Genomic DNA, 12,563 nt, shown 5'->3' on the forward strand with positions numbered 1-12,563 from the left:
ATCCGGTCCAAACAAAGGCAGCAGGAGACATCATCAGAGCAAGTTTTTCCATCTTGTAACTCCAGCGCTGAGCCTTACCTTGTGATATTGTTCTATGGTTAGGTTTTGTCATGTTTGGGTCTGTGTCCCTCTGAAGATCAGGATACGTATCCAGAGCCAGCAGACAAGTGACTCTGGAATTCAGTGCAACTGCTGCAGCCATATGAGGATTTCCATGTTCTGCAACCAGCTGCGCCTTGAATTTAGTAACGGGGGGCTTGAACTGAGCATAAGTCTCTTTTGTAGACAAGTCACAGAGTTATGTCGTTGTGGGAACATTGGAGGTCACAGACTGGGGATGAGCACGGCCCTTTTCGTGGATTTTCCCTCCTGCTCATGCTAGTGGAGGAGGAACGAGGCCAGGGCAAGTCTTGAACCTTGCAGCCATTACCACTCATTACAGTTTTACTCCCTCTTTCTCGTTCCAGTGCTTTATTTCTCCTGTTATAGGGCAGGAAATAACTTTGCCTCTGATGCACTGTCCCTTATCCAAGACAAACCATTTTATCGTAATTCTCCCTTGGTTTTGGAAAGAACTGCAAAAAAACCACAAGTCTCTGAAGAGTAAAAATTCAACAAACACATTGCTACTTATGAATTATTTCCCCAGTTCTATCTTTTTCATATCTTAAGTGCTTCACAGCTAAAATGTCAGCTCTAAAATAACCTAATATTCTGGTTTTGCTCTAAATTTAAGAGAATGCTTGGACTGTATGAGACAGCTCAAAGAGCTCACCTAGCAATGCTTTACTCTCAGGTGTTGCTGGTTCAGATCTCACGCAGGCAAGTAGACTTGGGTTGTGATTGCCAGCTGATGGCTGTCTGGTTTATGTGGAATTATTTGCCAGCTGTCCTACATCCCTGGGGAAGAGAAGAAGGAAGGCAGCTCTTGCTGTCTTTGAGGTAAAGGGGGAATATGACTAGGTTCCTCTGGTTGGTATGCTCCTACAGCACTGAAAAATCTTAACGAGGATTTGAGTATTTACATGGTTATTTGTAAAGGTTCTTGTGATATCTGATATTGAAGAGGCCTAATTTCTATCAGTGTCTGATATGCTTTTTGTTGTTTTTTTTCTTATGAAGGATTTCTGTTTTTACTTATGTCTGTGGCTTGTACCTATGCATAGTCTTACAATTTTGAGCATCTCTGATTTTGTTACAGTGTTTATCCTCAGCTATATCATTATGGTAGGAGGAAAAAGCACCAGAAAGAAAAGGAAAAAAAAAAAATGAAAACCTTCTAGTTAGATGGGATCTGGAGGAGGTTTCACATTTTGAGTTGCTTTTCAGGATTTCAGAAGTGTTGTTCGCCCAGAAGAAACAAAGAGCTCTTGTAGTATGGGGATGAGGAGTTGCAGGGAAGTGAAAGAGAGAAGGCTGGTAACTATGGCAGTCACCTGGGACCCTGCTCTGCCATTTTCCTCTGAATGAGTGACCTTGTTACAGAAAATGGCTTTTCTAGAACAGTGCTCTCCCCTAAGGAGAAGCCAGAGCTGAGCTGAAGCGAGAGGCCGCGCTGTGTGTTGCTTTTTGTTTCCATAAACTTACTGAGGAATGGCATGCAACTTTGGTGCACATGTGATTAAACTAATCTAGTTAAAATCAGAAAAGGATTTCTCATAATTCAATTGGAGTTGTTTTTAATGTTTGGACTTTGGTCAAGGACAGCTTTATTGATTGAATTTAATTGCATATATTTTCCTGTCCATTTATTGAAGCCTATTTTTCAAGTCACTTGAGAGGCTGCTAACATTTCAGAAAGGGGATATGCCAAAGCATTGCTTTAATTCATTATCTTTTGGACATACGGTAGTTGCTACTTGGCCCGAATTAAATCCGTTAGAGAATGTGATAGCATAATTACTTACAGGTATCCAAAACTGCTTTTAACCGAATTCTCTAGGAGGTTATACATAAGATTTGCGTTGCCCTTACATTGAATGCAAATGTCTGGGATTTCAATGATAAATAAATACCTCAGCAACTGAGGACAGATTTTTCTCGTTTCCATATGTTGCTGACGGACTAAAAATCTTGTGAGGTCTTTATTTTTCTTTAGTATATAAAATAGAAGTCTTTTACAAATTAGTTCAGTAACTCTTTCAAAATGTATAAACACAGTGACCCTTGAGGTAAAAAAAGAAACAGTCTGTGATTTTGACTTGCTTTATTCTTTCAAACCGTGCTCAATTCTCGGAGATCTTCTAGACAAAACTGCACATTAGCTAGATTACTTCACAGCGCGTTCCAATGACATAAAGTCTATCAACTTCCAAAAGTTAATGTCATCCTGCTTCAAATCCTAGGAAAGTGCTTGATGTTCCCAGACTGGAAGGATGCTCCTGTGGACTGGAAATGGCTGCAAGAGAGGGCAGCAGCTGTGTTACACCATGAGCAGCACTGTGGAGGGAGTGCTGCTCCTGCTAGCTCTGTCCCTGCCATTCTTACCTCATTCCTACATTCTTTTACTCCCCCCCATCACATCTTCTTGCCTTGAAGAATTCCTCAGTCTAGCAAAGAAATTGTGTGCATGCATGTCTTTAAGTGCATGGGAGCTGTTGCTGGCAGTCATGGACCCATCCAAGTGCTGGACTTAGTTCTCTCTGTGCTGAAAGTAACTGGCATCGTCTTGGTGTTCGTGAAAACTGGAAGTGGCAAGAGTTGTAGCTGGTAAAATTGTGTTCATTAATAATGGATCTAAGCAGAAAATGTGAATGTAACTGCAAAACCTCTGCCATGAAGTGTTTTTCAGGTATCTGACTATTTTATAGGGAGGTGTGTAAGGCCAGACTTGATTTAGATTCAAAGACCGCAAATTGGACACAGTTCAGGCTTCAACTTTTTCCCACTGAAGAAAGCACAACGCTTCTTGAAGTGAGGGAAATGCTCCCCCATGGAGCCCAGGTTTTCACTTCTCCTTACATTAGACATGCAGCTAACGAGCACAGCTGAAGTGCCTGATGTCTGCAGTACCTCCCCTCCCTGCAGAACACCTGACGTTTAAATGCTGTCTAACCCACAGAAGTTTTGCTTAGGAATCCAGTGATCATATCTGATTTAAAAAAAAAAAAAAACACAAGGAATTCCTTTCACAAGGAGCTGAACTGCAGATGGTTATGTGATTTGAGGGCCACTGAACATCAACAGTTTCACCAACTGAATCAGAATTACAGAAACACCTGCATGACTGCATCTGCAGACTCAGCTAAATTATGCTTCCATCCAGCCACATGACATCTAACGCATAATTCTTCTGCATTTTAATCAAAGGCATTGTAATGTCAGTATAAAATTTCAATATGAATGCACCTTAATGTAAGAGTAACTAACGGCTGCCATCCATTAGTACCAGTTAAGAGACATACTTCCTACTAGGCAATGAGGACGTGGCCATTTTAACTCGTTATCTGGCTTGTAAATTACATCCCACTGCACATGAAGAGGATGCTCACAGGACACCAATGGGGATGCAGGATCGAGTGTGCAAAAGTTGGGGAAGTTTTGCAAGAAGGCTGTAGGGCAGGGTTCTCAACCCCTGTGGTGAGGCAGGTCTGTGTGTGCTACCCAAGTGGGGCCAGTTCCCTATAAAACCTGCACTGAGTTTAGCAACTTAATGCTTAAAAAAAGACAAAAACTTCTATCGAGCACGTGCAGACTCTGAGCTTATAAAGGCTTTTCAGATTTGATGGATTTTCAAGGCTGCTGTGAAGCATCTCTTAAGAAATGGCTGATGTAGGCCAATCTCCCAGTTATTGCTTCAGACCGTGATGTCGACAGGGCTTTTCAAGGACGAACTGCCAGAAACACTGAAACATTTTTTTCTAGTGCCTTTTTTTTAGAGATAGATGAATTGGCTTGGATGAAAAAAATTCCAGAAAGAAATCAGCCTGACAAAAACATGAAGTGTGGAGAATGTTCCTCTAATTGCTAATACCTGGTGAAGTTACGAGCGCTGAAAATCAACTTTTTAAACAGGAAGCATTGGTCAACCTTGGGTGACAGAAAACACTGTGAGTTACCACTTGCTGAATTCGCTGAATGTGCCAGTTGGCTTTTTCATAAGATGTGCCTACGGTTTGGCCTTCCAAAGTGTGTCCCAGTGCCCACAGACTGAATTCAATAGACTATTGCTGTTAAATGAAGTTCTGCCCATGGTGTGGTTCGGTTTGGAGCCAGATCTTCTGGAAAACGGATACTGTCATTATCATGTTACTCCTTTATTGGCACATTCACGTTTCCAGTACCAGTAAAACAAGCCTGAAAGCATACAGTGAGGTAGAAAGTGGAGATTTAAACTAAGTAAATTTATTCTTGAGAGGCTGGTATTGAAATACAGTGCTTCCTGCCCATGTTTGGCTTTACTTTAGTTCATTGGTCCCTAGTGCACCCAGAATTATAGCTCAGCAAACATCACCAAGGATCATACATTTAAAAAAAATAAGAAAAAATCCACCTAAAAAATCTCCCAGGTGTAGCTTAAAGGCAGAAAACCTCCAGGGTAAAAAAAAACTGACAGACCGTGTCTTGACTTGGTCATTTCCCCTTTCAGATGTGGACACATGTTCAGTACAAATTACTCTGAAATGAGCCATTATTTTCATATGGCTAACAAATAATAATGACTCAACATTTGCATGTCCCTGAATTGCAGTGGAGTGGGATTACAGATGGTACAAGATGCATTAGTTTTACAAAACATATTGAAGATTTCAACTTTGTGATGGAAAGTGTTCTGTCATCGCTTAACTTATATGCGTGTGAATGCCAGCATAGCGGGGAGCCTGGAGATATGAGAACCACTAAAGATGCAGAAAATAGGTACGTGGAAGTACAATGCAAATTCTCAAATCAAATTCAAATTTGCATTCATTTTCATAGGAACTGACCAGTGGAGATCCAACCGTCCCGCCCAGAAAGTCTATGATGGAGCCCCAGACAGAACCCAAATGTCCAAGTGGCATTCCATGTCTTAAAAAACAAAAAAAAAAGCCAAATGCCCAGAAAAGGGTCTATTCTCATATTCCTGTTCATACATTAAGTCCCACTGGCGAGCATTAGTGGGAGCTGCAAGCATGTATGGGTGTGTGAAGAGCCCCAGTGGGAGCTCTGTAAGGCAGTGTGTGGCTATGCGGTGATCACTTCAATCCCCACAATCAAATAATCTACAGGGAGAAATCTTGAAGAATGCTGTGGATAAATCAGATAATTTAAAGAAACTGTCACATGACAGGGGTTAAAAATGAAACAATGAAATAAAAACAGCGTTGGAGTCTATTCACTGAGCTAAACAGTACATAAGAGCTAGCCTGTAGAAATTAAATGGCCAAGATTTTCAGAAATGGTTCGTTGCTGAGTTCTCTAACTTAGAGAGAGCATCAGCGTGGCACAGCTGCAAGGGGCCAGCAACCAGGAGTCCCAGGTACCTCGGCACCTCTCCTGTCAGAAGGAAGCTTCCCCCAGAGCAGCAGCAGTCACAACTTGCAAAATCCCTCCTCGCTTCTGCCAATGCTGACCACTGCAGCTGCATCAGTAAATGCTAAGGGACGTCTGTAGCTTACTGAAAACAAGAGAAGCTACTGAACGCTATAAAGGGGTAAGAACTTTACCCTAATTCCTAAGAATTTTGTTTTTCTGTTCTATTATTACTCTGTATTCTGAACAGAAATAAGGGACACAGCAAAAAGGTCTCACTGACAAGGCATGAGTTAAGAAAAGCTCTGATAAGAATTGCTCTGCTGAAGAATACAGTACACGAAATGGTGGCAGCTCTGCAATAGGTCAGTGATAATGATGCTCCTGAGGTTATGCTGCACCAACAGCAACCCTATAAATGTCAAAGCCTTGCAGAATCTCCCTGGGAAAGGCTTCCTGCTACCTGACAAGCCTCCGGCAGCCATTCTGCCGGGCAACAAAAGTCTCTAAAGAGTTTGTTCTCTTTCTGCAGGCAATCTTCAGGTTTTTCCCCGAAGCCATTGCCTAGTTCAAAATCCCACCGTGATTTGGAGGATACCGGTCTCACTTACACTTAGATGAAAGAACAAAACCTTTCCTGACAGTTGCACATAAATAGGTGTAATGAACAATGAAATCATCAGTTAACAGAGCAGACAGCAAACATTGCTGGAGGGTTTTAGGATGGTGATAAGAGCCCATACAAACAACCTAAACTGGTGGAATATGGAGTGGATGATAAGTAAATAACGTGTATGAATCAAGTCTAAGTGCAATCGCCATCACTCGTTTCTATTCCTTGTTCTGGTGCCCATCAGCCACCTGAATTGGAAGTTCTTGCAGAGTCCTGTGTGTCCGTGCATGTCTCACTGGCTTCAGACTCAGGTGCAAATTGTTCCAGCAATACTGCTCTGGTACATCCAAGGCAAAGCAATCCATAAGACTGACAATGAAAGCTCTTATCTTGTGAGATGTCCTTTTCCAATGGTCACTGACCAATGGCCAACCTATTAATCACGGTAAACCAAGCTTGTTGGGTCCGTGCTGGCCAAAGCACTTGAGAAAAGACAAAAGGCATCGTGTTCCAGCTGGCACCTGCAAGTAATTACACATGGCGATAGAGGTACGCAAAAGAACATTTTGGGAACTGATGCTAAGAAGAAAGGTGCATTTCTTTTTGGAACAGACTGAACTACTTTCTGATCTCTAGATGCCTTAGGGTCTTAGAAATCAAAGTAAATAAAATCACTTGCCAGATGTTCATCTGGAAAAGTGACAGATCTCCAGTTACTTTTCACCAGTTCTGGGAGCTGATTCCACTTCCCACATGATCCTGTATTTTATAAGGCTATTTTATCAGGCCAGTGGTACAGGGCAAATGCTCCAAAACCATAAGAAAACTGAATCTGGGGGCCCACCTTTTTTCCCAAAGCGTCTTATCTGCCTACCACCACATCTTTCAGGCTGTCTCCGGTGTCTGGGGTTATCAGGACACATATGATACATAGTAAAAACCAGACATGCAGTTTTAGGAGAATCTAAAATGTGGCGGCTGACTCTTTTCCTGCAAACATCCTGAAGAAAGAAAGGGAGAAGATGAGAAGATGACTCCTCCTCTGGACAGTACCAGGCAGCCATGGCCAGGTAGGAATACTTTGAGTTATGTTCATCTTTGGTGAATATGAATTACATTGCTGCTATATGAGTGTTAGTGAATGCTGGTCAGAAAGGAAGCATTGGAGATAAATTCACCTTAGTTATTTATTATTAACAGTCAGAATGCATGATGCTTTAGTGAGATTTCTTAAATCTGTTTTGATCAAATCTATTATCAGAAAGTGTTTTTATTCTACACTGACATAGTAGGTATCTAGAAATTTTAACTTTACAAAAGTAAAGAGATATGACAATGCATTTTGTCTTGTTTTCTAGAGTTTCGCTTCTGGAAGATAAACTATCCCCATCAGACCACTCTCCATTGAAAGAAAAGAGGAAGACCAATTTGTGATCACAGCTTGAGAAATAAGTCTCCTTCATATCATACCACTTCATCCTGGATCTGACAGTTGTTTCAAAGATAAAGAAATCCCTCAGACTGTGCCTATGCCAGCAAGTCATTTCAGCTTGTGTTTCATTTTAACTTGCTGTGTTGATCAGTGGGACAATTTCCTGCGTTGAGTTAATTGCCAGCACCACTGCAAGCTCAAAAGGCAGGTCAGCAGCCACTGGATCAATCCCTAAGTCCCTGAGGCCATCTAGCTGTCCAGGCTCTGCTGTCACTGACATTTCTGTGCCCTTCCAACTTTTGGCATCTGAGTTACCTTTTAATAATGCTGCCCGATGTCTTTTTTTTGCTTTGGCTTGTTATTGAATCACCAGTATCTCTGGTCACCTCTATCTGTAAAATCAGTAGGAACAACAGACACCTGGTAGTTACGTTTCATGGGCTAACAAGTTGAAGAGCAGAAAGGATTGTGCTGAGCTTTTACTCTGACCTCCTACACAGAATCAGCCTATGCTTTTTGATTTTACAGATTTAGATCCCAGTTTTCATTTCGCCCAGCAGGTATTTAGGTAAAGTTGAGCTGTGCATAGTCTGAATTTAGAAGACCCCCAAAAAGATGCTACAGCTGAAGGAAATTAGATGAAGTCTCTGCTTCTCTCCCTTCTGCAATACACTGAGCTAAGACCAGATGCACAGTGTGGTGGTATTGTAGAGCCTCCAAACATGTTGTGATTGATCGTGGTTTTGGCAGTTCTTGAGCTTTTCAGAGGGAGGAGAGAGGAGCATGTTTGTAGAATGCAAAGGATGCACAGGATACATGTCTGGGAACTGCTGAGGCAGGTATGTAAGGTCACAGAGGGAAGAAGCTGTGTGAGCAGCAGGGCAAGAAACTATCAGCATTTTCTCATGGGAATCGATTGCTGAGGCAGTACTGCTTCAGAAAAAGAGGTTTGGGGTGAACTTTCAACCTAGTATTCTGACTGTGACCTGCCCTCATCCAGGACTGTCTTATTCACACTGCAAATAAAAGAGAGTTTGAGGTAAGAGGTTCCCTGAGCTGTGGTCACTGCTTCTCCTTCACTGGAGAGCAGAGGCTCCAGGCTCCAGGAACCAGCTGCTTCCAGCCAGCAGGCAGCAAGGGGCGGCCCGTCTGCAGCAGGAGGCTGCTTCTGGGTGCTTTCCCATAGCTCCACATCCGTGCAGAAACTCAGTCCCTACCTCTTGAAATAATTTGTTATTACAGATATATAAACGAGTTATACCTGCACACCTGGCCTGTGTCTGTAGAGCCCATGAAATGTGTTAGACTTGTTATTACTTGATTATTCCTTTGCACAGCTGTACGTTCCTGCTCCCAAACACTTCAGAAACATTTCTGCTGATGTGCGTAGACTCACAGCTTAGTAGGCTAGAGAAAGTCCCTTGAAATACTACAAATCACTATGTGCTGTTGCGCCGGCGTTCAATGTATTAACTTGTGTTTGGTTACCGCAGCTCTTCTGCACTTGCTTTGAAAATGTCAAAAACCACAGTAGCTACTTTGTGCCTTGAAAGTTAGCCTTCAGCCATTTTTGCTGTCGAAATCTAACTTCTCCCTTGAATTTGCTCAGCTGGCTTGCAGATAGCCATTCTTCTCTGAAAGATCAAAAGTTTCATCAGTATCTAGCAGATACTTCCAGAGTGATCTCATAGATACATCCTTGCACATTATACCCATGTCACGTCTCAGACTTCTTTCCAGTAAGCTAGGCAGATTGAGTGCTTTAAGTCTTTCACCATTAAGCACTTCCTTCAGCCCTGAAATCCTCTCTGTGGCTCTTTTCTGTACCCTCTCCACTTTTCCAACAATCTTTTAAAACTGCGAGCACCAGAAACTGCATAATCTTATATTGTCTGTGTTAAAACCAATTGTGTTTGAATGGGCTCAGCTCATCAAGCAATTGAGATCACTTGGAGTATCATTCTCATCATTGTCTGTCACTCCACCGATGTTCCTGTCATCCTCAAATTTATCAGCTGTGAATTTACAGTGTTTACATCCAGCTCATTGAAGAAAACATTAACTAGCATCTGACCCGATGATGATCCTGGTAAAACTCTCCCGTTTGATAACGCTTCCTGATTCATAGCTAGCTTTTAACAGGCTGTTAGCCAATTCCTAATCTAATTAGTGCATGCTCTGTTGCTATTTCTAATGTTTTTTGATCAGAATATCATACAGTGTTAATTCTAATCTCCATAAAAAATGAGTATCGCATCTTTTCATTGACCTTTATCATTCAGTCTTTACCTTCATCATATTATTTGATGCGCCTCATCAAAGAAAGAAATTGGGTTTGTCTTATAAGGCTTATTTCTCCTAAAATTGTATTTACTACCATTAATTACATTTCCATTCTCTATTGTTTCGATCCCGTGGCAGTTATTGCAATTCAGGGTAACAGCCGGCAATGTGTTACAGGCCCGTCTGTGAGGCCTGGACCTGCTGTAGACCCAAACAAAACTGGTTCTTGAACCCGCTCCTTGAAAACCGACGCGCTTCGTTGTAGTGGCTCGTCGTTGATTTAGGTTTATACCATCAGGTGATTCAGAATGGCTAATTGCCACGCGTAAGCTGCGAGCAAACTACAGCAGTACGTGTGTTCACTCCGATCCCCGGCCTCTGCTTTCCAAGTGCTTCCCAGTGACCGCTGGTACGGAAATCATTACAACCCTGCAGTTCCAGAGAGAGCTCGCTGCCTCCTGAAGCGTGCCTTAGAAGAACGCCATGAAAGGGACGATGATGAAATATCAGCTATCATGTAACTATCTATAAATGTTAGATTTCTACAAAGTGATTCCGCTGAATTGTAATTAAGGGTTTGAAAGTCGAATGATTTTAAGTGCTAGTTTTAATTACCGCTTGGTGAACTTTAGTGTGTTAGAATTGTCACAACTTTCCTTTAGAATTAGTGTCAAGCCAGGCAATACACTGGGAAATTATTAACTCATACTTTGGTTCAGCAATTATCTGCATTACAAGGTTTATGCAATTAGCTGTTTAAGATGTCATTATATTTTGCCATCTGGTACACAGGAGTTTATGCATATGAACAGGCACGTGTTGAAGTGATTTTCACTATATGACTCTTGATCTCAACCCAAATCATCACTATAATGAGTGGAAGACACAGTGTACAGTACATTAGTGGCAGGTGCATACTATCAACTTCATTTTAATAGAAGACTTTCATGTTTCCATTTTTAAAGTATTCTGCACAAGTGCTGAAAAATTAATTGCTCGTTTGCAATTTAGCAAAAAACTGAAGACATGTTATTGCTAAATGCTAAGGAATATCAGTTTTCAGAACAGCGGCCACTAATTTAAGTTCTTTCCATCTGTAACTTCAGGCCAACTTCTGCTGGAGACAATAAGAAAGTCTCACCAAAGTTCAGCTTAAAACGTTCCCTCGTTTCGTGGTGAACGTGGCGAGCTGCCTTTGGTAGTCTCACGGCACTGGAGCTACGGCAGAGCGAGCTGCAGGGATGCCTTCCAGCACCCAAACATCCCATGTGCAACAACCTACAATGGCACAGGCCTCAGCCCACGGGTGTGGTGCTGCGAGCCACGTCCTCGCTCTTCCTCCAGCCCGTCTGACCGCATCGCGTTGCCTGCTGGCTCACGAGCCCGGCATAGATTTTAAAGCAGGGGGGAGAAAAGGTACTGCTGTCAGCAGCCTACCACAAGGAGATCTCTGCTGCCAGGCAGGACAAAATGTAAATATTAGCAATGACATCACTGCGTACTTAGATAATACCTAGCAGTTCTGATGCATACTGAGTCCGGTGTTCTAAAAATATTTGGAATCTTTAATTTATTAAATTGCATGCAGATATTAGCCTCGTTTGACACAAGGAGGCTGGGCTCTGCAACTGCAGGAGACCTCCCTGGGCACGGGAAGGCTGTGCACAGCCACCAGCGGGGGCTGCATTCGTGCGAGCGTCAGTGCTGTCTCCTCCAAGCAGGCTGTAGCTGCAGCCTTATTGTTTAGCTGTAAAAACATTCCGTGGTTTGGGGCAGGACGAGGGTCTGGCGTTAGGGAGCGGAGAGGACGGTTCCAGCCACTTTCTCCTCTGAGATTTACTAAGTGCTAAAAGGACAGCTCATAACACAAGTTGCGCTGCTCCGTTGGGAAATCCCATTCCATAGCGTTATGTATTGTTGTGGGTTCTGCTGTGGTGCTCGGGGCGCTCCTCATGTCCCGGCAGTGCTGGTTGTCTCAGGGGGTGAAGGTGCCCAGGGCGGCAACGCATGGGACTGCGCGTCTCCATCCGCAGCCGCTGCAGCTTCGTTACTGAATTACATTAACAGGCCGCCCTCTAGTGTCATATTTTATTACATGGGTAAAAAAATGGGCCGGGCAGGTAAACGTGTGTATTTCACTTTGTGAACACCAGCAAGCGAGTCACCCCTACAAGGTGGGCTAGAAGCATTTCTGCAGGGCACGGCGCAAAGCCCTCTGCCAGGCTGAAACTTGGTGTGAAAAGGGTTTTCCTACGGAGATCCCCAAAAGGAAAATATTTCTCGAATCTGTATACACGCGCTGAAGTGCAGAATTCGCCTGTTCTAAAACTAATACCAATGTTTGCATGGGAGGTTGTGCCTCATAGACACCACTGGGAGCTACCAACACTGGCGGTCCAGCTGCACGCCTTTTGGCTCCGCAGCCCTTGCTGGTGGCCCAGGAGAGCCGTCTGTTGCGGGGTGTCGGTAGGGGGAAGAAGCACGTCCAGGTGGGCAGATCACAAGGGCCGAGGTGCTGGCCAACCGCGCTGGGCAAGGCAGAGCGGCTCTGCGTGGCGAAGCGGGCAGACGCGGCTCCCTGCGCAGGTCGGGGCCGGCCGAGCGCCCGCTGCATCCTCCTCCACCCCGTTTGTACATCCGAATTCCCCGTCCCCACACTCACGCGACAGCCTGTAAGTGAGGGGAAAACCCGCATCCCGTTTGCTTCGAGGCTCGAACTAAAGTTCCTTATCTCCCGGCGGTTCCCCATCCCTCCCCGAGGCCCCCGGGGCCGGGCGTTGGCGG

General features: G+C 43.6%; 1 long non-coding RNA gene across 1 annotated transcript; it reads left to right on the plus strand.

The window, feature by feature from the left end:
- On the plus strand, positions 857–11,226 carry LOC110402878. Its single transcript, XR_002441376.1, has 3 exons — positions 857–942; positions 2,346–7,134; positions 7,423–11,226. It is a non-coding gene; the product is annotated as an uncharacterized LOC110402878 (long non-coding RNA).

This window comes from Numida meleagris, chromosome 7 (genome assembly GCF_002078875.1).
Source record: "Numida meleagris isolate 19003 breed g44 Domestic line chromosome 7, NumMel1.0, whole genome shotgun sequence".
NCBI lineage: Eukaryota > Metazoa > Chordata > Aves > Galliformes > Numididae > Numida > Numida meleagris.